The sequence below is a fragment of the Prionailurus viverrinus genome, chromosome D4 (assembly GCF_022837055.1).
Source record: "Prionailurus viverrinus isolate Anna chromosome D4, UM_Priviv_1.0, whole genome shotgun sequence".
NCBI lineage: Eukaryota > Metazoa > Chordata > Mammalia > Carnivora > Felidae > Prionailurus > Prionailurus viverrinus.
Genome location: NC_062573.1, coordinates 48,251,218 through 48,275,388, shown reverse-complemented (window position 1 = coordinate 48,275,388; position 24,171 = coordinate 48,251,218). Strand labels below are relative to the sequence as shown.

The 24,171-nt window shown below is 43.7% G+C and overlaps 1 non-coding gene across 1 annotated transcript; it reads right to left on the bottom strand.

Annotated features, from left to right (window-relative positions):
- Window positions 1-23,509: 23,509 nt before the first annotated feature.
- Window positions 23,510-23,581, bottom strand: TRNAH-GUG (transfer RNA histidin (anticodon GUG)). The gene has a single exon. It is a non-coding gene; the product is annotated as a tRNA-His (tRNA).
- Window positions 23,582-24,171: the final 590 nt, after the last annotated feature.

Below are 24,171 nucleotides of genomic sequence, written 5' to 3'. Positions count from 1 at the left end.
AACTACTAACACAAAACTTGGGAGTAATAAGAAGATGTTCCTAGAATGCTGAGAAATGGTTAACAATTGGTTCTCTCGGCAGGGAAAAACCCTGATTTGCCGTGTGTGCAACTATTCTGACTGTGGACAAATAGCCTGAAGAACATCGATGACAAATAACATTTGGCCAAGTCATTAGGAAGTGACTGTTTTTGAGTATTATGTTTTCTCCCTAATGTAGTTTATTTTAATTGGAAGCATATATAATTTAATTTTTAATCATGGCTATGCTTAATAAGTGGCTTACAAATTTCCTGAAAATTTAACAATCGGCTCTTGTGAGCAGGTGCCAGCCACGTTGAGCACCGTCTCGCACAGGATATTGCAGTGACACAAAGTCCAGAGTCAGAGAGAACAAACAGGTTGAAGGTTATGAGCCCAGGGGGTGGGTATTCCTGAGTCCTCAGGTAGATGATGCTCTTACTGTCCTAGGAGCATCCACACTCCTTACACAGACATTTTGACACACAAGAGCTTTCACTCCTTAAATGTGACATCATTCCTGTGTTCTGGGGACTAGAGCACTAGGCTCACACTGATTCAGACTCAGATCACAAATGCACACAAAAAATGATGAATTTAAAATTCAGACTCGTTAGTTTCTTTTCTCATTTCTGCTGATATCGGGAATATCAATTTTATTTTTTTTTAATTTTTTTTAACGTTTATTTATTTTTGAGACAGAGAGAGGCAGAGCATGAACGGGGGAGGGGCAGAGAGAGAGGGAGACACAGAATCGGAAACAGGCTCCAGGCTCCGAGTTGTCAGCACAGAGCCCGACGCGGGGCTCGAACTCACGGACCGTGAGATCATGACCTGAGCCGAAGCCGGACGCTTAACCGACCGAGCCACCCAGGCGCCCCAAGGGAATATCAATTTTAAAGATAACCAGTCTCTGGGATTAGTCTTTTGTTAATGATTGTTATCTTTGATACCTTGCAGATGTCAGCAAATTTTACCAGACCTATAACTGATGCTTTAAAAATGTTGATAGTGGCAAGTAAGAAGTAATGAACTGTGATTGTTGTAGACGTCTGTTTCCATTTTGACATTGTTGTAACAATGAGCATAAATATTAAGATGCCATTCCTTTGGAACTCTACTAAACATCCCTGACCTTCGGTTACTTCTCATAAAGTCAGTATTAAATGAAGACCAAAATAAGTCTTAGGGAACACACATTACTGGATGTTAGCAATTTTGGTTGGTAGTTCTCGATACTGACCCTTAGAATGACATCTTCTTGGTCTCAACATTGCATCAGGAATAATGATACACGTCCATATTTACGACCCATACAATTTATCAATCTATCTATTGCAAAGGTCGTAGAAGAGTTCAGATAAAGCTCCTGATGCTGGGGGATGGAGCTCAGAGTGGCCAGAGTTTAACATCTTTTATATCACACTTTCATCTTGACTCAGAAAGTGATGGGGCCTTAGATTGGCTGAGCCCAATATGGGGGCATGTGGCCACCTTAAGCATTCAGAGAAGGAAAAGATGGTGGCAGGAAGTTGGAAAGATCTATAGTAATAAATCTTCACGAACTGTGGAAGGATACTGGGGTTCAAATTCTATTCTTCCCGTGGTCTTCATTTCTTTTGGGGGCCTTCCCTGATGCTCCTAGACTGGGTATGGTAGTCGGCCCCCTGATGGCCCCAAGAAACCTCCCTGCTGCGATTTATGCTCTCCCTTAGTTCTCTCCTCTGTTGTGTGTCAGCGTTGGTCTGTGACCAATAGAACACAGCAGAAGATTGTGAGTCACTTCCGAGGCTGGGTTATAAAAACACTGCAGTTTTCCAAAAAATAAAAATAAAATAAATAAAAATAAATAAAAAATAAAAATAAAAACACTGCAGTTTCTGTTTCTTTCTCAGATCTCTGGCTCTGGGGGAAGATGGCTGCAGCAATCTCATTATCGACTTTGAGCCAGAAATACCCGGTGAAGCTACTCCCTTGACTCTTGACTCTCAGGATCTGTGTAAGATAACAAATGTATGTTGTTTTAAGCTGCCAAATCTGGGGTTATTTGTTATGCAGCAATAAATAACTAATAGATGCACTTAGGTTGTCTGCCTACATGGTCCCACATAATTTATTACTCTAGATTGCAATCACTTATTCATGTGTCCGACTCTCCGTTGAACCATTTCTGCTTTGAGGAAAGGAATTCAGTGGGCAGTTCAATCCCCATACCTAGAATCATGTGTGGCACACAGGAGGGATTTGGGAAGTGCCAGTGAACACAGGAATAAAGTGAGACAAGAGAGCGGACATGGTTTCACACAGCACTACTAAGGAATGAGTCAGCACAGGTGAAATTAGGTTATTGTCTCCAAGTCTGAGAAATGCATAAGGGAATATTCACGTCCTCTCTCGTTGTTACTGGCCTCCCTAATATCCTCTCAAATACCTCGCAAGTCAGTTTCTACTCTCTTCTCACCATCCTTGGGAGCTCCTGGAGAGGTAATCTGGGGTCTCCCCGTTCTCTCTAGGAAGGCAATTTCTTCACATCCCCGGACACAGGAGACTCAATTTGTGGGGACCCTCTTGCAAGGGGACTGCTCGGGGCATGGCATATATAATGAAACTAGACCCAGGGACAAAGCAGAAGTAAGGGTGGGGATACAGGCTTTTACGTTTCTGTATTCAGGAGCTTTTAAAAATGTTTGTTAAAGGAGGCTAAGCACCCCCCACATCCACCCCAAATCATACCTCTCTAACTGGCAGCACCCACCTCTAACTAAAAGACTTTATGTGAGAGTTTTCCAAAGAACCCCTGGATGGCTCCGAACTCCCACCTCCCATCGGGCTCTACTTCTCCTAATCTGTTGATAAAGTCTTAACGAAACTTATAAAGGCCACAAAGCCTTTGGATCCAAAGGACTAAGTCTCCAGCGGAGTGCATGATTATGGAGATCACATTTCCAGGCAGGTGGAACCTTCCCAGTGTATTGAAAACAAAACGAAAAAAAAACAAAACAAAACCAAAAAACACCACTTTGGGGCACCTGGGTGGCTCAGTCAGTTAAGCACCTGACTCTTGATCTCAGCTCAGGTCTTGATCTCCATCCAGGTGGTGAGTTCGAGCCCCGTGTTGGGCTCCGTGCTGAGTGTGGAGCCCGTATACAATGGGATGCTCCTCGGTGATCAAGAAGAATGAAATCTTGCCACTTGCAACAATGTGGATGGAACTAGAGTGTACTATGCTAAGTGGAATAAGTCAGAAAAAGACGGTTATCATATGATTTCACTCTATGTGGAATTTAAGAAGCACAGCAGGTGAACATAGGGGAAGGGAAGGAAAAATAAGACAAAAACAGAGAGAGGGGCAAAAATAAGATAAAAACAGAGAGAGGCAAAAATAAGAGATTCTTAAATACAGAGAACAAACTTTGGGTTGCTGGAGGGGTACGGGTCGGGGGATGGGCTAAATAGGTGACAGGCATTAAGGAAGGCACTTGCCGGGATGAGCATTGTGTGTTATATGTAAGTGATGAATCACTAATTCTACTCCTAAAACCAACACTGCACTGTACGTTAACTAACTTGAATTTAAATAAATAAATTAAAACAAAAATACCCCCCACACACCATTTTTGGTCACATGATCAGGCCAATTTAAATAGCTTTATTTTTCTGCATGCTCAAGAATGAGGGGGGTGGGGAAGTGCGGTCTATCACATTATCATTTCCCATTAACAACTTTTAGGCAGGGCTGGGGTGCACCTAGGTGGTTCAGTCGGTTAAGCGTCCGACTCTTGGTTTCAGTTCAGGTCATGATCTCACAGTTTGTAAGTTTGAGCCCCGAGTCAGCTTCTGTGCTAACAGCTTGGAGCCTGCTTGGGATTCTCTCTCTCTTTCTCTCTCTCTCTCTCTGTCTCTCTCTCTCTCCGCCCTGCCCCCTCCCCCTGCTGCTTGCTCTCTCTCTCTCTCTCTCTCTCAAAATAAGTAAATAAACCAAAAAAAAAAAAAAAAACCCACGAAAAATAAAATTATTTTAAAAAAAGAATTTTTTTGGTGTTGGGAACAGAGTCCTGAGCACGGAGCAAGGTGGTCATCTGTTATTTCTAACTGTTTAACCACACACAGCTCAGCTTTTCTGAGTCTCAGGGTTTTTTTTAACCTGTAAAGGGAAGACACTAGTAATTACCCCCTAGCACTCACTAAAAACATGTCAGCTGAGTCTGAATAGGGTTCTTACAGCCAACAAAAAGTCAAAAAAAAAAAAAAAAAGCTACAAGTAGACTTTGGGAATGCTCGATTAAATTTAAGGCCTGCAGAAAAAAAGTAAATCATAGGAGGCCTACCAGCTTGGGATGTGGTGCTGCTTTTTCCAAAGGTAATTTAATATCATTCTGGGACACATAAAAACAGCACGACCCATGAATGCCACAGAACCGCACTTCCACTGACCACGTCAAGTTCAGTCTTTGGTGTCTCAATTTTGACAGAGTATCAGTAAAACTGAGACTATGCTGGATAAAGCCACTGAAATGGAGACAACATTGCAAATGGCTTGCCAAAGTTAGTGGGCCTGCAAAACGCCTCCTGAATGGTCCAAGAGTTTGGGCTGGCTACCATTTCCACCTTTACAGATGCACTCAAGGGGCACCTGGGGGGCTCAGTGGGTTGAGCCTCCGACTCGGGCTCAGGTCATGATCTCCCGCTTCGTGAGTTCGAGCCCCACATCGGGCTCACTGCTGTCAGCACAGAGCCTGCTTTGGATCCTCTGTCTCCCTCTCTCTCTGCCCCTCTCCCACTTGCGCTCTCTCAAAAATAAATAAACATTAAAGAGATAAAGAACATTTGTAGATTTCAGCCAACTGTTCCCTGGTGTCCACTTGGCATTTTGCTATCATTAGGTGAAATACAGCTGCAATGAATTCACACAGATCTTAGAAGTCTTAGAGGCTCATGCTACGTCCAACTTTCATAATAGCTAGACATAAAAGCTTTAGACATCTTCTAAAGATGAAGATACGTGGAACCATAATCAGACACCAAAGGGCAAAAGCCTGTCTTGCCTTTTGATGCTCGTCTTTTTGGGGTTTTTTTGTTTGTTTTTCAAGTTCATTTAATAATTGAGCTGACGGTCTTACTTCCTGGGGCCTCAGCTGCCTCGTCTGTAAAGTGGGATTAATAATACTGCCTATCTGCTAGGACAGTTAAGAGAATTAAGTGAATTAGAATATACGGAACACTTCAAGATGGAACGAGGGTAGAGTACATAGTAAATAAATGCTAGTTGTTATAACAATTACTGCTATTTTTTTTTAATTTTTTTTTTCAACGTTTATTTATTTTTGGGACAGAGAGAGACAGAGCATGAACGGGGGAGGGGCAGAGAGAGAGAGGGAGACGCAGAATCGGAAACAGGCTCCAGGCTCTGAGCCATCAGCCCAGAGCCCGACACGGGGCTCGAACTCACGGACCGCGAGATCGTGACCTGGCGGAAGTCGGACGCTTAACTGACTGCGCCACCCAGGCGCCCCTGCTATTTTTTTTTTAAGGGAAATTAGCTTTTATGTAAATGTCACACAAGATTTCAAGCATGGTTCTGATCCGCCAAAACTTGAAATATGTACAAGTATATAAATACGAGGTCCTTTTTGAGCCCGGCACCCAGGCTAAATGTTTCTTTGGCGGCCTTTCCAAATAAGCGTTTATACACACCCCCTCCCCGCGCACGGCCGGGTAAGTCACATCAGATGGCTGGTGTCTTCATTTGCTATTGCTGAGTAATAATTTACCACAAATCTAGTAGCTTCAAACAGTGCATAATTATCTCACAGTTTATGTGGGTCAGGGGTCTGAACACAGCTTAGAGTGCTTTCTACTTAGGGTCCCACCAGGCTGCATTTACACAGGGAGGCTTGACCAGGACGAATCTGCTTCCAAGCTCCTTTCGGTTGGTGACAGAATTCATTTTCTTGCACTCGTAGGATTAAGGCCCTGGTTTCTTGCAGGCTGTTGGTCGGGGACTGCCCTCAGCTCCCAGAGGCCATCCACGGTCTCTTGCCACATGAGCTTTCCAAACATGGCTCTGCTTACTTCAACAAGCCATCAAGGAGAGTCTCTGGGGGCATGTTTTCTTGCCAGGCAGTGTTTTATATCATATTACATAGCTACACAAATGACACCTCATCACCTTCATTATAGTCTATTGATTAGAAGCAATCGATAGACTACACTCTGCCCTGCCCCCACTTAGAGGGAGGCGATGACACAAAGCATAAACCCCCGGAGGCCACCTCAGAGCTGTCCACCACTGCCACCGAGAGGAAAAGACATTGCCCAATTTCCGTGTCAGTTTCCCAATTCATTTTCTGCTCTACCCGCACAGGTCAGGCAAGGTTTTCCAGTCTGTTAATTAGAGGGATGAAACTTCAGGAAGGCGAGGGAAAGGAGGAAAAACTGGGTTTAAGAGAGGCTCAAAGAAGAGAGTCACCCTCTCCATGTGGGCTTGGAAGTGGTGATGTCAGTGTCCAGAACCAGTTGCTTAAAGCCCCAGCATCCTCCAAAACGAAGGCAGTCTGAGAAGCCACCTGAAGGTGTTTGCCGTCCAGACCTAATTCAGCCATCCTTGAACCCGCTGGTTGGAGACTTAAGGAGGGAAACTGGCTCCTGACCACAAGCATATCTGCCTCCTTATGGATTAATGGGGAGACAACTCTAACCTCCTCTGAATACATAAAAGATTACCATGAAGGGACTATCCAATTATTCTCCATCTTTTCTGAGGAGGGAACAGGGGAATGGGCTTGAATTTCAGCAAGCAGGAATTTCTATAGACCTAAGGAAAAAAAAAAGTCTTAACAGTAATGATGATTAAGCACTGAGCAGGCTATAAAAAAGAAGCTATGAAATATCTGTCCCCTGAGTTTTTTTTTTTTTTTTAATTTTTTTTCAACGTTTATTTATTTTTGGGACAGAGAGAGACAGAGCATGAACGGGGGAGGGGCAGAGAGAGAGGGAGACACAGAATCGGAAACAGGCTCCAGGCTCTGAGCCATCAGCTCAGAGCCCGATGCGGGGCTCGAACTCACCGACCGCGAGATCGTGACCTGGCTGAAATCGGACGCTTAACCGACTGCGCCACCCAGGCGCCCCTGTCCCCTGAGTTTTTAAAAAGTAAGCCAGACACCTATCTAGATGGCAGTCCAAATGTGGCGGAGAAGATGGTCCAGACCTATCACTAGGAGCATAGTAACACCTCAAAAATAAACACTTAGTAATGTCTTAGTCAGCTTGAGATGTTATAAACTAGAGGGGCTGGTTTAGAAAGAACAAATCTATTTCTCATAGCTTTGGAGGCTGGGAAGTCCAAGATCAAGGCACTGGGTGATTCAATGTCTGGTTAGATCCTGATTTTTAGTTCATAGACGGCCACCTTCTCACTGTGTCCTCACAGGGCAGAAGGGGTAGAGGGCTCTTCGGGGCTCTCTGAGGGTTCCACCCTCATGACCCAATTATTTCCCAAAGGCCCCACCTCCGAATACCATCAGATGGAGGGGGTTAGACTTCCACACATGATTTTGGGGTTGTGGAACATAAACATTCAGTCTATAGCAATAAAATATCTTGAAGTTTGCTGGTAGTTGTTGAAGACCAACCTGATGGCGGTATTTTGCAAACCGAGATCCTTGGACCAACTGTGTTAATTTCACCTGAGATGGTATTTAAAATGCGGACTCCTGGGTCTATCTATGGCTGCAGTGAATTAAAATCCCTTGGGGCGTCTGGGTGGCTCAGTCGGTTAAGTATCCGACTTTGGCTCAGGTCCCGATCTCATGGTTCATGGGTTCGAGCCCCGTGTCAGTCTCGGTGCTGACAGCTCAGAGCCTGGAGCCTGCTTCGGATTCTGTGTCCTCCTGTCTCTCTGCACCTCCACTCCTTGTCCTCTGTCCATCGCTCTCTCAAAAATAAATAAACATTAAAATTTTTTTTTTTAATCTCTTGAGGTGGGGCCTACATGTTTGCTTTTTTAACAAGTACCCGGGAAGTGTTTATGTACACTCTAAAGCCCGCACTCCTCTGTAGACGAAATAGAATCGGCATCAGAACCTGGTTTCTTCCATTCAGAACTCCTCATCCCCACGCCCAGCACCCCGACCCTGAATTTCAGATGTACAAATATTGCCTCCTCCTCTGAGCAGCCACAAAGTATCCCACAGGCCTCATGCTTCCAATCGCTAAAGATGGCCAAGCAACCAAGTGCTACGGACACACGCAATGGCCGCTGCTGGTTCCCCTGGGAAATTAGATAATAGGCCTCTGGCTCGTATCATGGTTACTAGAATTACAAATGCATGCCCACCCCCGTCTCTCCAGGAGTCCGGTGTTCTGAGTAAAACCACAACAATACGTCTGGTGCTTAGACCCTGGGGTGAAGAGTGTACGGGCGTGCTCGGAAAAATGTGTGTGGTTTGCTGCCCCGAAACTCGGGGTGCCCCATCAGCAGCAGTACCCTCTGCGGAGCTGTAGCCCGAACTCTGTGTCTCTGCATACTGTACTTGAATTTTTGCAGGACCCTATTAGGGTCCCCAGGAGACCTCTCCTATGAAGTCCAAGAAATCTGAGGAAAATGTGGAGCTTACATGATGGACTAATTTCATTTCAATAAAATTCCCATATTACATTCAATGTGCCTGGCTTTATTAAGTTTTGTCATAAACGCTGGGAACACTTCCAAATTTAGGCTTGCACAATTATTTTTATTGGTGCGTTAACTAAAAATGGTATATGCATAAGTCAGAGTGTACATTTGACTTCATCTGGGGAGCCGAAATGAGCTTTCGGTTGATTTATAGTCATTTTACCCCTGTAAATGAGATACAGGAAATAGGAGTTAGTGTTTCTGATCACAGCATTCCTAAACCCTCTGTCAGTTCCATCCACAGATCTGCCATGTATCTAATGAATTTAAATTCCAAATGTCTATCGGCAACCCACAAAGTCACCAAACAAAGAAGCTGGCTTATTTTCAGACCCAGAGCCATCCACACTGGGCAAAAAAATAGAGGTTTGTTGCACTAACGTGAGACTGGGAAGCCCTCGGTGCTTTGAAAGGTTTTAATTGCTATGGAAAAAATCCTTTCAAAGATTTTTTTCCTTCACATGGGCCCCTTGGAAACTTTTCATAGGGGAACTGTAAAATATTTATACAGCTAGCAGCACTGTTAAAAAAAAAAAAAAAAAGCAAGCAAGAAAGAAACATAGCACTGAATGAAAAGCAGACTTGACTTGAAGCGAGTCCTGCAGATTCGGGGGACCCAGGGAGGGGAGGTGAGTGTGATTTCAAACCCTGGAAAACAGGATTAATCCCACCCAGCCAGGCCTACAGCCAGGGCCAACATGTAGAAGGCTCTGCATTTAGTTTAAAGCCTTGCTGTAGCCATTTTGAAATTCTTGATTTTTTTTTTTTTTATTTTAGTTTTTTACCAGAGGCGGGGGAGGGGCAGAGAGAGAGAGAGGGAGACACAGAACCCGAAGCAGGCTCCAGGCTCTGAGCTGTCAGCACAGAGCCCCACGCGGGGCTCAAACCCACGAACCGTGAGATCATGACCTGAGCTGAAGTCGGAGGCTTAACCCACTGAGCCACCCAGGTGCCCCTGAAATTCTTAATTTAAAAAAAAAATTTTTTTTTCAATGTTTATTTATTTTTTGGGACAGAGAGAGACAGAGCATGAACGGGCGAGGGGCAGAGAGAGAGGGAGACACAGAATCGGGAACAGGCTCCGGGCTCTGAGCTGTCAGCCCAGAGCCTGATGCGGGGCTCGAACTCACGGACCGCGAGATCGTGACCTGGCTGAAGTCGGACGCTTAACCGACTGCGCCACCCAGGCGCCCCCGAAATTCTTAATTTTTGAACGAGGGGTCCCACGTTGTCATTTTGCACGAGGTCCTGCACATCCGGTGGCTGGCCCGACTCACAGAACCCCCCAGGACTACTTTTTCTAGACATCGCAGTATGGTTTCCCATCCCTTCTTCTCCATTGCCTCCTCTTTGGCTTTCTATCTATCTTTCTTTTTCTTTTTTTTCTTTTCCTCTGGGGGAGTCTTCAATTCTGACCCTCCATTTTGCCAATCCTCAGTAGCATAAGCTACATACACTTCCTGTCAGTTTCACTGGTGGGCATACGTTCTGTCCATACAGCTCTATCGCCCTGGGGCATAGGTCGCTAACAATCCATATTCAAATGCTTAGAAAGCGCGGTGCTGACTTTGTGAATAGACCAAAACCCTGTAGAATTTTGGAGTTAAAAGGAACCATGGTGATCTCATTTTATAGAGTAAATGTCGTCCTGGAGAGAGGAAGGAAATTTCCCAAGGCCACTTTGTTTATTAATATCAGGTTAGGGCCATGGCTAGTTCATTCTATAGCATCTATAAAAACGGGTTAATGTAGACAACTACAGTCCTCAAATAAAGTCCTCAAATAACTCCCAAACTCATGCGGACTCTTTCTTCGGTATTTTCTCAACTCTATACTCAACAATGACATTATTAAAAAGGGGGCTGAAAAGATCATCACTTTCTCCACACTCCCCCCGGCAAATATTTTCATTTCCTCCCACACACAACATTACCGGTGAAGATAATTTGGTAGTAAAAAAAAACAGATGTAAGTCGCATGGCCTCTCCAAGGCTCCAGCCTACCTATCCATGCTGACTACCCGGTAACCCACGGAAAGCGGAAGAAGATTCCAGGGGCTCAGAAAACCCACAAAGTAGATAATTAACACCAGCGAAATTAAGATTTGGCCACATCATGGTAGCTAAAGTACTAAGGGGCAGGATGAGACACAGTCCTGAAACTTTCCAACACGGGAGAATGGTTACAGAATTACCACAATTTCTTCAATCAGAAGGGACCCTCTTGTCTCAATGCTGACTTAATTGCCATAATTCAATTAACATGCTGCCACTAATTATATAAGCTTCTAGATGACAGTTCAACAGCAGCACCCTGAGAGTAAGCCAATTTTTTTTTTCATTTTTAAGTTAATCTTAAATTAATTATAAGTAAGTTGCATTGATTTCTTTTTCATGGCTTGCCCTCAACTGTTTTGTTACCGAACGCTGTCACATAATTTTAAAAACTCTAGGTCTTATGCAAAAAAGGCATTCAGTGCCATGTGAAATAATTGTAGCACTCATAAATGTAAGTTCCCTCCTTCTTTCCTTCCTTCTTTCCTTCCTTCTTTCCTTCCTTCCTTCCTTCCTTCCTCCCTTCTTCTTTCTCGATGATAGTTCTTTTCAAATGTTAAATGAGATAAATAGCAATCACATCAATTGGAAGAACAGTAATTTCCCAAATTCTCAGACCTAGAACCGTGTTCGGTACGTGTCAGGAGCTCAAGAAATTTTGTTAAATAATTACCAATATTAGTCACTGGAGGAGATGCTTTAGGCACGACACAAAAAGTCTGAGGAGCCATCAAAGCCCTGGTCCCTGATTTCAAAGAGAGGTAGACATTCTTTTAGGAGGTAAATTGTAAATGCGTGAACGTTACAAGTCATTCAAAAGCTACCTGAAATGGAGGATACTAAAGAGGAATGCATACCCTATAGGTCAAAAATGGTAAACCAGATTAGCTCTTCCACTGAGGAAGATAAGAAAATGGGCTTTCAGTATGAATGATCATGTCTGCATCCAAATCAGAGTTGACAAATGTAAATTACCTGCTATGAACCAATGGACAACGGATCCATCGCACTTGGAAACATTTCAACAAAGCAAAGGATGCCGCGCTAGGATTGGCCAGGTGCTAATTTGCACAGCAGCCCAGATTGGTTTTTGATACCTTCGGAGTTCACTTTCAACAAAAATACATGGTCTTTGCACCCAAACATACGCAGTCTTCCTATATTTTCATCTTTGCTTCAGTAAACATGGAGATATGTCAGAATTTTTATAGTTGTTTAAGCCTCCAAAATAATTCACCACAGTACTAGAATCACTATTTGTTTCTCGAAGTTTATTTGTCCCACTTTTCTACCTAATCAGAGTTGCTCTGATGCAGTTGCTACTCAATAATGTGAGAGAAAGTAAAAACAAAACAAGTACAGAAAAATCCATATTCCCACAAATATTATCAGATAAACAGGCTGGAATAGCTCAGTTCGTCAGAAAAAACAAAAAAGACATTTTAAAATTCAGGTAGTCACCATCACTTAAAATTTAGGTAGCTACCATGGGTTAGAAATGACACAAGAGACCTTGGCCCATGAAGGTGAGGCTAACTCTCAACCCTCTTCAAGTCAGCCATCTTTGTGGAAACTTGGCTGCCTCTTCCCTGGACATGAGGCCTCCACCATTTTTTAGGGAACACTGAAAATTTATTAACTATTAGCAATCATTGAACGCCTGCTCTTTCCCATAGGCCCTAACCTCCCTGAATGTCAACAGGGCCTATATGGATCACCACCGTATTTCAGGTCTGACATGTAGTATGCCTTCTATGAACATGGTTAGGGAGTAAGAAAAAGAAAGTAACACTCCCTTCTCATTCTGCCCACATCCCTGCGTTAGCTGGAGGTCTCTTTCAAGTGCACGTGATAAATATCCAGCTTGAACTGCTTAAAAAAGGCAATAAGGCTTATGGGCCAACAGGTTCATAAAACCCAACCTCAGAAACCAGGCCTAGAGGCAATATTCAGTCACCAAGGGAAGATTTGGATTGACCCCCCCATAATCGTGTGTCTGCCCCTTGGGCTAATCACTTTGGTTACAAGGATATGATCCCAACACGGCCTAACCTGAGTCCGGTGACCACCTCTGTGGCTGAGGGGGTATAAAGTACTGTTTCCTGGCCACAGCATATTAGGAAGCAGGAAGAAGGGTGGGGAGAACACAGAATAGGGAAAACAAGGATGCTCACGGATTCTCCTAGTTTCTTTCAGCCATTGTGGACTCTCACCACAGTAGTGTTGGTATGAGCAGCTTTTATTGTATTTTGTTTATGTAAGAGTTAACATGGATTCCTGACAGCTCAAATTACCATTCTTATCACTATTGACTCTTTCCTGAGGAACAGGTATGCCCACAGGCCAATGACAGTATCACAATTTATTTCAAAGAGTGCTACCAATATAACCAGTTTTTACCGACTTGGAAAATAAGGCAAAAGCAAGCAAGCCAGCAAGCAAGAAAGCAAGAAGGAAGGAAGACAGAGGGAGAAAGAAAGAAAGAAAGAAAGAAGAAAGAAAGAAGAAAGAGAAAGAAAGAAAGAAAGAAAGAAAGAAAGAAAGAGAAAGAAAGAAGAAAGAAAGAAGAAAGAAAGAAAGAAAGAAAGAGAAAGAAAGAAAGAAAGAAAGAAAGAAAGAAAGAAAAAGAAAGAAAGAAAGGGTGCTTCATTGCTCTTATACACGGAAGCACAGAGTGACCAGTAATCTATGATTCTTCTGGAACTCTGCAGCTCCCTGCTGCTTTGCTGTGTGTTTCTCCTGCTAAAGCTGCTCATGTAAATCAACCCTCCTTGTACAGAAATGTGTACAATAGGACAGATTTTTTTTTTCTTTAAGAGTTATACTTTCGGCCCACATGTGGCTGCGCACGAAATATCAATTTTTTTCCCCCTTTTCACTTTGCATGTCGAGTTGGGCCTCTTCTCTGTTTACACAAAGACAGAAGACAAGTTTGAGGAAGGTAAAAGGGTCACTGGGCCCATTATCCTGGCCGGCTACGGTTTTCTCCTGCCATTTCCTCTCATCCGTCATTGTCCTCCCTAGAAACTCATCCGTATCCCTTGAGAGTCAATGATTTTTTTTTTTCCGTAGGTAATGCCCCTTTTAGGGAACCTATTTTAAGATCATTATGTTCTCTGCAAAGCAGTTTTGCCAGAACTTTCCTGTTGATCCCAGTTTTCTGTCTGCTCAGATTCTGTTTTCATTGTTCAGGCCACGCAGGGAGTATTTGCATTCTTTCTGATTGTGGGGAACTGTGCGGTAATCTTACACCATATGTATTTTTATATTGAAAGTCACAAGATCCGTATTTTGCATTCCTTAACCATGAGCCATCATCCACTTCCCATCCTTCACAGGGGCAACTGGGGCCTGTATGCATCTCCACTAGAGATTTCCCAGAGAAGCCCCGGAATTTGGTTCTCCTATCTCTCATTTTGGCATAGAGGGGTTTGTCCTTGTTGTTGTTGTTGTTGTTGTTGTTGTTTTTAACTATGGCATAAACCCTTTTAATTTCTATTGTCTCCAACTGTCTGATTCCCAAGTACTTCATGCTCATGACACTGATGTCACAGTTGTTTTAGTGGAAGATAAGCAACGAGCTTTAGGCAATGAAGAAAAGTCCCCGTTAGGAAACAAATCAGAAATAGAAACACTTTTGCCCTAACATTTGCTCTGCTCACTTAATGAAGACGGGATGGGATTCATTGATTCTGGGGACAAAGGGTTTTCAGTGCCTTCCATTCCTGTAATGCAGTATTTCCAGAAGATGGGACAGAAGTGTTCCATGGTCAAATAAGGTTGGGAAACAGCACATCAGAATTCATAGAACACATTAGCGTAATAAAGGCTCTGTTCCGTTGGTTTCACATGAAATAAACCTATTTAACCTTGTTTAATTTAGCATTCCCTAAATGTATTTGAGCTTGAAACACTTGCCACAGTTTACCCAGAGGCAACCTGCAGAACAACATTCCTTTAGCTATCCAATTAGAAGACAAAGAAATACAATCCTATTATCTTAAAACTGATATGCTTTTTGTAGATATTAAAGACATGCATTTAATTTCCTTCCTATATTGGGGCGCCTGGGTGGCGCAGTCGGCTAGGCGTCCGACTTCAGCCAGGTCACGATCTCGCGGTCGGTGAGTTCGAGCCCCGCGTCAGGCTCTGGGCTAATGGCTCGGAGCCTGGAGCCTGTTTCCGATTCTGTGTCTCCCTCTCTCTCTGCCCCTCCCCCGTTCATGCTCTGTCTCTCTCTGTCCCAAAAATAAATAAAAACGTTGAAAAAAAAATAATTAAAAAAAAAATTTCCTTCCTATATCATTACTTCCCTGAATCTCTCAAAGATCTGAGCCATGAAGTTTATTGGCTCTGAGGCAGAGCTTCAAGAATGGGTTCTTGACGTCGTGAATGAGACGGTAAGTTTGGAAGAGGGAAAGGATTTTATTCCTGTAGCTCCAAGTTGACATAAGCTTGGTAGACTGAATCCAGTTTACACAAGGGATGTCTAGGTAGGAAGAGGAAGTGGCGAAGAGAAGCCCATTCTTTCTAGAGCCAGCAGGATTCGGGGGACAGTGGAGGGTGAGCTGATCAGATCTGTTAGAGAAGAGAGAGTAGAGCTGGGTAAACATAGCGTACTAAGGCTCCCGATTTCTTCCTAAAATACCTGGGGTTCAGCCTATGGTGTGCACACGCAGAGAATTACTTTTACTGTTCCGCCTGTGGTTTCTCTATGGCATGAGTGACATCCCCAATGTGTTCCCACATCTTTCTGAACCATGACTCAGAACGAGTCTTAAATTTATATGACAGTTTTGGGCTTGAATAAAAAATAGAGCCTTCTATTCGTAGTTGGAGAGTCTTGCTAATCTCTAAATGACTTTAATGTCCTGCTCTTCATCTTGTACCCTGTCTTCTTCACCATTGTCATTTCCAGAGGCCAGATATAGATTGTTGTGTCTTTACAGTTTCCATACCCTCTGTGTTCTCACGAGGGCTTATAATGACACAGTTTGTCGGATTATAAGAGAATTCATGCTTGTTTTCTCCTGGAGAATGCAAACCCATTGAGAGCTTTGTGTTTGTTACTGTATCTCCACACTCTATGGTGTGGGCATTTAAAATACGTGTGTTAACTGATTAAACTGGATATCTTATGATTCCTTAAAAGCAGGAGCAAGAGAAATTTACTTTCCAGGTTTAGAGGTCTTTACATTTTCCCATCCCAGCTGGTTTGTCAAGCCTACTAGAAGTCATAGAACTTCTCCCTTCCCTTCACCATCCTTCTGGCTGAAGGGATGCCTGGGTATTTCAGGGAGGGCCTGGGAGAAAAATCAGAAATAAGTTTTCCTTTTGCTCTGACCATGTCGATATATGCCCCGTCTTGGGAGCCTCTAAGGCTCCTGAAGATACAAAACCCTCAGGTTGCAAAATGGTGCTGGATTTTCTCTGGGTCTCACGGCACTGGAGCCATGCTGAATCCCAGCAGAAACGGGAACAAGGCTCCCACCTTCCTGCGTGTGCTTTTCCCACAAAAGCCATGAGAGACGAGTGTATTGGTAGCTATCCTTATAAAGATTCCTCCTGGATCCCGTTTGGGTGTACGCACTAAAGGGAAGTGTTCTCTCGACTCCCAGCTTGCAGGCTCTGTGTCTGTGTGCTGTTATTATACCTGTGGCTTTCCTGCTCCTAATCTCATCATGCTGAATTGTAAGTGCTGGTTGACTTCTCTGTTTCTTCCACGGGCCTGAAAGCTCCATGGAGACAAAGATACTATCTATTTTGCATACTCTTGTATTGTCTTTAGCGACCATTATACCTGGCATATGATAATAGTGGTAATTATAGCCATTGTGATAATAATAATAGACAGACTGAACACTCATGTAGTGCTTTCTCTGAACCAGACATTCTTCTTCTTCTTTTTTTTTTTTTTAAGAGTTTATTTTAAAGTAATCTTTACACCCAAGACGGGGCTCAAACCCACAACCCTGAGATCAAGGCTTGCACGTTCCACTGATTGACCCAGCCAGGCACCCCTGACCCAGACACTCTTCTAAGTGCTTTACTATACTAGCTCATTCAGTGCTCACAAAACCCTTTGAAGTAGGTACTACTATCACTTGCATCTTATAGATGGATAAACCGAGGCACAAAGAGGTTCAGTAACTTGTCCAAGGTCACCTAGGAAGCTGGATTTTAAATACAGGAATCTGGCTCCAAAGCTCATGTGCTTAACTATTAGACAACACTCCATGACTCTGCAGTAGACAACGTGATATCATACTCTACATGGTTCCTCTGGGCAATGGGCTCATTCTTAGAAGCAGATAGGGTCAGACGGGGCTAAGAAAGAACTTCTGGGGGGTGCTGAGGGGACTGTCCGCACGACAGGGAGCAGGGAGCCCAAGTTTATGGATGGGACAGGGAATGTGAGCAGGATATAGAGAAGGGTAATCAAAGAGTGGATGTTTGGAGAACCAGGAGAAGAGGGGGGCCACACGTAGAAGCTGGGGTAAGTGGGAAATTTGACAGAGATACATCAACGGGAACTTTCAGATATATTTCTATGGGAGGCAGTCTCTAGAGTCCTACACCAGCTGTTCTAGAAAACCTCTGGTAAAAATCTACATGATTTTTAAACATGGCTTCCTGTAAGTGAGACACCGTACGAAGACTGGGCTACATGGCATTCCAGAAGTGATTTAGGGTTTGTGAGTAGTTTGTGAGAGCATCGTTGCAGCCTCAACCTCAACCGTGGCTTTGGATCTTTTGGGGGAAGAATGAGGAGAAATGGCTGTCGCAGTAGCTTGAGACCAGCTGTATCTAGGATTTCTGATCAAGTTCCCTCCCGTTCGGGAGTTTGGGACAAATTAAAAAGACTAGGAAAAAGAAAGAAGGAAAGAAAGGATGAGATGGTGAGTGAGTAAGAATAAGAGAAAGTGAGAGAGGATGTAGAAAAGGCCGCTTCTTTGATTTGTATGGTGTGATTTCTGAAATTGTTCCAGCCTCTACATAAATCTACGGGATTTATGTGCCTTCATTCATCACACCTTCTTTTGAAATGGAATGTTCTGCCTTGGAACCTTTGAACGTTGACATCCAAATACAATATATTCTTTTAAAATCACCTCTGGATAAAGACAACTCTGTTGAGGTAATTCCCCCAGATTGTAGGTGGAGTCTGGTCCTCAGATCTTGATGGGAATATGCTGAAAATAGGACCTCTCTTCAGAGAACAGAAGAGTTCTAGTATGATTAGAATCCCAGTTGCAGACACCCTGGGCCAGGAACCAGCGCAGGAGAAAGAAAGAAAGAAAGAAAGAAAGAAAGAAAGAAAGAAAGAAAGAAAGAGGAAGGAAGGAAGAAAGAAAAAGAAGAAAGAGTCCCTTGTCTTTGATGAACAACAAGGAGCAGTGCCATCTAGTGGCAGCTCATGTTTATCTTGGAGTGGGCTTGACCATGACCCTGCAAAAGCTCTTTCCTTGCTCCTTATCAAACTGGGAAACACCTTTCTCGTGGCCACAGGACCTGAAATCAAACAGCAGCCCTTGAGTGAAGACACAAGTGTGTCAAAGCTGCTGCCGATCGGAGGCTGAATCCAAGGCACGTTTTGTTTTGTTTTTGTTTTTTGGGTGTTTCCTTTTGTGCTTGTTGTTGACTTTTGAATGCCGGGAAGTGTACACAAACAACGGAGAACAAAGGTTGTATTCCCAGGAAGGGACAGAAGGGAAGGGCAGTACTGTGATCCTCGTCAGGATTCACACTACAAACACGTCATCTTATCTGACCCTCATATTCTCCCTGTTCTGCTAATGAACCAAGGTGCAAAGAGGTCAAGTCCAAAGTCAAACTGGCAGAAGCGGCAGAGGGGTGGAATTTGAATCCAGGTGCTGTTTAGCGAAGCTTTCTCTCTGATTCAGCATCTGTGGGAATTCTCCTCTGCCAGTTGCTGCCTGGAAGGTCCACATTTCCAGGCCCTGCCACACACCCTCCGCCTTTTAGGGTGATGTGACTGGGTTAAGAACATGTCAGAGGAGATCGGGCCACTGGAAGGACCTAGCAGCTGAGCTGTAGGAGGACAAAAAGCCCACACATCATCTCTCAAAACTCAGATCCTTGGGCGAAGTTGCTGGTGGGTAAGTGTTCTCTTTCTGCAAAGTCACCACCAGCTGCCACGTTTGGGGACACTACTGATCCAATGAGTTGAGCCTCAAGACCTCCCACCTACCCCCACAACGATGCAGAAGGCAATAGCTCCAACCATCCTTCCTGCCCAGCCCTGCTCCCTGGAAGGGATTCCATCCATGGCTGTAATAAATCATTTCCCATGCAGGAGTGTGGTTTTATTGCACAAAAAAGAAACCGAAACTGCGTTTTTTCTTTTTTTTATAAATAGGGAATAGACAGATGTTGATTTTTAAATACTATTCATTTTACTACAAATTCACCTCAGGCTCTTCAATTTGATTGGAAAACTAAATGTGAATTTCTTCTATTTATGAAAGATCGCTGAAATATAGACATAGAAAATATTGGAACATAAATTCTCTTCAATTCCACAGATTAATGGTGGAGATGAAAACGATACTCTGCCTTACTATACTGGACAGAGAAAGCAAGAGACAATTACCTAAAGCCCTAGCTTCTGGTAATGAAGCAAGCGTATCTAGGCCCGAAGTTTTTTGTTGTTTATTTATCTTTGAGAGAGAAAGAGAAACACACACATGCACAAGCAGGGGAGGGGCAGAGAGAGGGAGGTGAGGATGGGAAGCTGGCCCTGAGCTGACAGCAAAGAGCCTGATGCAGGGCTCGAACTCACGAACTATGAGATGATGCCCTGAGCCGAAGTCGGACACTTAACCGACTGAGCCACCCAAGAGCCCCTAGTTCTGAATTTTAATTTAGTTACTCAATTACAGTTACCTAGGTAACATTTTTTTGTTTGAGCAAACTCTAATAGACCACTATAGCTACACCAACGTGAGTGACAACGTAATAAGTCATACAGAGAATTAAGACTTCCTCTGGCTATTTTTGTTGACTCCCAAGATGAGAAGAAAAAGGTTTCTTGAATTTTCAATTGGTAACTGACCTTATAATCTGTAGAAACAAATTTAGGGGGTAACGATGTCATTGATTGGTGAAACCATTGCTGACAAAGCCCTGCGCTCAACAAGAATTCTGTTAGTATTCTAATATCTCATCATTAATGTTAAAAAAAATTGTTAAGGAATCCAGTTGCGAGTGGTTTATCTTTGTCCCGAAATGCTTTATAGCTGACATGGTGGAGAGACAACTTTTGAAAGATTATATCGGAGTCACCTAATGCTCACCAGCAGGTATTGGCTTTGGTATAAAATGTAGACAATGTGAGCATGGAAACAATAATGGAGTCTGTGGACATCTTTGTAAAATGCTTTTTTTTTTTTTTTAATTTTTTTTCAACTTTGTTTTATTTATTTTTGGGACAGAGAGAGACAGAGCATGAACGGGGGAGGGGCAGAGAGAGAGGGAGACACAGAATCGGAAACAGGCTCCAGGCTCTGAGCCATCAGCCCAGATCCTGACGCGGGGCTCGAACTCACGGACCGCAAGATCGTGACCTGGCTGAAGTCGGAACTCACGGACCGCGAGATCATGACCTGGCTGAAGTCGGACGTTTAACCGACTGCGCCACCCAGGCGCCCCTGTAAAATGCTTTTTAAAAGGTGAAAAGCAGGGGCACCTGAATGGCTCAGTCAGTTAAGCATCGGCTTCCCCTCAAATTATGATCTCACGGTTCATGGGTTCAAGCCCCACATTGGGCTCTGTGCTGACAGCTCAGAGCCTGGAGCCTGCTTTGGATTCTGTGTCTCCCTCTCTCTCCACCCCTCCCCAACTTGCCCTCTGTCTCTCCCTCTCTCAAAAATAAATAAAACATTAAAAAAAAGTTAAAAGAAGATATTGTCTCAGAGTTAATGTAACTAAACATTAGAATTAATTGCCTCTGACAATTCAGGCTTTAGCACTTCTGCAAACCAACTTGATACAGAGTTAGTTTTAGAACAAAAGCCCCAAATCGTTAAGCATCAGTAAGAAAAACAGATAGGAAACCCAATGTCAATAAACTCTTTGTTGATGAAAACAACCCTTGATTTTTAGGACCCACGGTCACGGTAACCACGTGAAAAGGGAGTGAACCAGGATGGCAAAATTAGATGGGATACGGTCACTCCATAGATGTGACTTGTGCCACCTCTGGTTTAGAGTTCACTCTGTCATTTTTTGAAACTTCTGAAACCTATGGTGAGGAGCCCTTTTTCTGACGGAAATCTCCTTCTAGAACTTCTACCAACGGACACTGGATGGGGGATGAAGGCACCATGCAGCCTTGGAATAGGAAGAATAAACCCTATCTGTTGTATCCTTCTTGGGTGCCAATGTTGCCGTTCTGTTATGAACCTCTATACTGTTTTTTTGTGGGGTTCTTTGTACATTATTCTTCTCATTCTTGCATTAACCTCCCCCCTCCCTGCTTTTTTAATTCTGAGAGCTTAGGTAACTTGCCCACGTTCAGGTGGATTTCTGTTGGCAAAGTCATCCAGAACAGAAGCCCCCTTTCTGGCAGAGACAGAAGAGAGAGGACATGAAGTGCTCTTTGTTCAAGCAGGTGCTCTGACTGTGTCCCTAAGCTCCAAGTTGGGTCCGGACTAATTGTCATATTCCGACCACTGTCCCCAACTCCTACTGTTTTTGTTTTTTTTCTTTATCTTTCACAAAGCAGTAAAGATGTTAATAGCTTGGGAACTGAACACATGAGTTTGTGGAAGTAGACAGCCACCAAATGGTATACTCCAGTAATGCAATGGAAAAAACCTTTTCAGGGAGGTAACCCAGGTGGCTTCTGGGCCGCCAATTCTCTCGCTTTGGGACTGACCTCAAGACAAGGGAAGGGCTCTCCGGGCTCCACCCCCACGGACATAGCTGATTGGTCCAGTGTTGGACATCTGACCCAAGCAAAGCCAATCAAATCCTTCTCTAAGATTTTTGGAACAGTGGCGAAAGGGCTGTCTTGCAGGCAAAGACGCTGTAAGATAGAAAGAGCAGGAATTGCTGCTGGCTGCCATGTTTCCAGCCATGTAATAGTTTGAGAAGATAAAGGCAAAATTCGGGAAGAAATGTGGGATGAGACGGAGTGTGTCCCGATCATTTTTCAATAACGTGATTTCGATTATTCTGAAGCTCCCTCGTATCCATGCCTGGGTACATCTCTTTCTTTCAATCTGTACTTGTTGAGTCTCTGTCACTTGCAACCACTGAGCTCTGACCGACACAATCTCCTTCCAATGATTGCTTTCTTGGTCTCCTGATAAAACGCCTGTAACCTTGTACTGGCTTATTCCGTAGGCTGTTTTCGACTAAAGACCAATTGCAATTCGTCTGTCTTCTTAGAAGCATCATTCGTGCCAGCCAGCTGAGAAGGCCTTGCAGACTTGAGGCAGAGCCCAGGCTAGGCCCTCTGGGGAGGGGAGGCAGGACTTGGGAGGAATAGGGGAGGGGGGTGGGAGACTAGGGAATAAGTCGCAGGAAGAAGACACCTCAGAGTAGAAAACAGTCTTGCAAACGAGTCTGGGAGGAAACAAAAAACACATTTGTCTCGCTGCATGATATTCTGAGGCCCACCTTTTTGAACACGTAATCAAACAGAAATTGCTCTTGTTCGGAAGCGGGGGTGATTTTTATTGCAATTTTTTAGAATATCATTTGTAAGGAATCGCTGACTCTGAAAGAACTCAAGAGATTCTGTGCCTCCCCTCAGCACCTATTTTCATTCGAATTTTTCTTAGTACTATATAAATAACAAACATGAGTTTTGCTAAGCCAGTGGCGAAACAGGGGCGAGAGCCATTAGAAAGCGCCTTCGAGTGATCCCTTATTTAAAACATGGGGGGTTATAATTTTAGAGCAGTAAACCTCATTATAACATACTTATATTTGACATTTTTAGGCTGTATTGTTCATGTTTTTAAGTCCTGGAGAAAGGCCCATTAAAGCCGTGTTACTCACATTAATTCAACGTTTAGCCGTTTATAATACAAACCCCAGTCTTTTGGAAAATGTCATTTAAAAAGTTTCACCATATATGGACATTATTTATTGCTTGAGCCCCATTGTCTCCTTATAATATGCCCTTTATCAGACCCAAATGCCCACTTCAGAGAATTTCGTTTTGAACAACTGGCTTCTTACATTATCCAATGATGCAGGAAAGTTAAATTACAGCCAGTTCATATCATAGAAACAAAATGTTTCCTGCAATTACAGATAAGGGACAGTTCATTTTCTCTCTGTCATCCTGAAAAAAAACCTCCTGACAACAATTCATGCCTGGTTAAACAGGATTTCCACATCTACTGCTGACATCTTTCCAAATAATTCAGGCTTGTTATTACCATACAGTCCTGGCAAGGCTCAAAAGCAAGCAGACTTGACGAGTCTGCTCAAAGCAGAGCTTAAGTAGTTGTAATTAATAATAATTACATGCCCACTACACTCCAGTTTTATCATATTATCCGTCAGTGCAAATAAAAAAAACCACACACAACACGCTTGAAACAGGATTAGTGCATTAATAAAGCCACCCCGCGTACGCCCTCTCTCTAAAGTTTAAAATGTTTGCAGTGGTTTCTGTTTTATGGATTTCCATCATTCTGTGTCTGGTTGCAAAATGTTAGCTGGATGCGGGACAACCCCGGGGCCAGGGCTGTTCTCCTTCAAAAGCCTTCACCCCTCCTGCCGTGACTCGGATTCGAACCGAGGTTGCTGCGGCCACAACGCAGAGTACTAACCACTATACGATCACGGCGAGCTACAGGAGAGCTGAGTACTCAGCCTCCTTCAAGAGCTACTGCACTATTAAAATTTGTGGAAACACTGCCATCTATTGCCTAAATATGCACATTTTCTTAACGCTGGGAAAGGGAGCCGTGTCTCTGTAATCTGTCATGAGGTAGAGGAGTGGTAACAGAGTGCCAGAACATGCAACCAGCATTGGGAAAATTGTAGAAGGTAAGATTCACTGTCCTGCTGAAAATAACAGGACTGAGAGAAGCCGGTCTGTTGGATCACGCTTTCTGTTGGATCACGGTCTGTTGGATCTACTTTTAACCAATAACGGATATGGATTTGTCACCCCCAACTGCCACCCCACCAATCGTGTCGCCCCAAGTGGCATACGAATCGGAGCCTCTTTTGTGGTTTCTCCACCACCAGTCTGAAAGCCATGTGCTTGGGCAGCACAGTCGTAAAAAATACGGCACCAACAAAATGGTCCGGGGACTGGGGACAATCAGAAATACTTGTTTTTCCTGTTAGAGGAAGCCAGGATGACTATACTTCGACTGATCAATGTCAAACTCATTGATCCCTAAAAGCTAATTTTCCCCCTGAATATAT